This window comes from Sinocyclocheilus grahami, unplaced genomic scaffold (genome assembly GCF_001515645.1).
Source record: "Sinocyclocheilus grahami isolate Dianchi unplaced genomic scaffold, SAMN03320097.WGS_v1.1 scaffold823.1, whole genome shotgun sequence".
NCBI classification, from domain to species: Eukaryota; Metazoa; Chordata; class Actinopteri; order Cypriniformes; family Cyprinidae; genus Sinocyclocheilus; species Sinocyclocheilus grahami.
In genome coordinates, this window is record NW_015506002.1 from 1 (window position 1) to 1,642 (window position 1,642).

The window sequence follows — 1,642 nt, forward strand, 5'->3', positions numbered from 1 at the left end:
CAAGGAGGAATATTCGATATTACAACAGAGGGACTAACTGAGATTAGGCCTACCCTCACTCACTATTCCCTACATTAGGCCACTAATTCAGTTCGCTTGAAGGAATGAATGAAAACAAGTGAGTGAATTCAGACACTCAGTGCACCAGATAGTTTGTGCTTGCTGTTTAATAATCACTTAAAACTGGCAAATTGGGAGCTCCAGTAGAAAGATTAAAGGATTTATCTTGAACTCTGTCATGGAAATTATGTATAGACTCTGGTTAAACAATCACTCACTCAGTCACCTCTGTCACTTACAGTGGTGGCAAATGTAGTTTTGGCCTCTGTAACTGCAGATCTAACCACCTAGAAAGGATGTGCTGTTGTTTTATTCCAGTGCCTCATCATTACATAGCAGCAGAAAAGGGATGCAAACTCATCATGGGTGAAAAAGGTGAGAAAGACACGCAACCCACAAAAAAAAAAGTCGGAGAGAGTTGACTTGTAACCCGAAGGTCACGGGTTCGAGTCTCAGGTCCGGCAGGAATTGTCGGTGGGGGGAGAGAATATCCAGTGCTCTCTTCCACCCTCAATACCACGACTGAGGTGAGACACTTGAGCAAGAACCGAATCCCCAACTGCTCCCCGGGCGCCGCAGCAATATGGCTGCCCACTGCTCAGGGTGTGTGTTCATGGTGTGTGTGTGTGTGTGTGTGCGCGCACTTGGATGGGTTAAATGCAGAGCAGAAATTCAGAGTATTGGCCACACGTCACTTCACTTCACAACACATTTTAGTACTGTACATTACATCAGTTTTGTAGTAGATCAAAAAGGATTTGCATCTATACACATATGTGTAGATTCATCTCAAAAGAGATTTGCACCTACAGTATACACCTATGTGTAAACATTTTACGTTTAAAGTCAGAATAAACATTTTAGATTTAAAAAAAAAAAATCTGCGTGAGATTAAGATGAGATTAAATTAAATGATTAAAAAATGCTAGGCTATAAGTGGCCACATATTGGCCATAAAATTCTTCAATGGAATTTTGACCTCCTTAATAGTGTAACAGTGTAAGACTGAGCTATTTGAGTCAACATTTGACTCAACTGATGATATTTATGTCTATCCAAAAGAGAAGGAAACCCGTTTGAAACCAGTCCTTTGCATTTCTTTTTTTTAAATCCTGGTTCATTTAATTGAATTTCATATCTCCCAAACGTCCATTTGCCTGAAACAACAACAGAGAATTATGTTACACATGTAACCCATATTAGGTATGTTTTTGATTCTTTGAAGAAACTGTCAAACATGAAAAAAGCAGCATCATATTTCAACTAAGCATAAAGGAACATAAATGGGTACTGTCATAATTATGTATTCTTATTAAAATAGAGGTGACACAGGTTAGAAACGTTTGAAGGAACAAAAACAAAAAATGAAAACATACTACATTTTTTGCAGAACCAGAAAGTAAGAGCACAGTGTAATTTCATGTGTAATCAGTGTTCTTTTAATCTAATCAACCCCAGTTAATTAACCCCAGTTCAGTCAGTAGATCATTACCAAAAAAAACATAACTGGACTGGTGTACCTTCAGAATTTAAATTATGTTCCTCTCTCCACCATCATCACGACCGTATGTGTAGTCTAGAA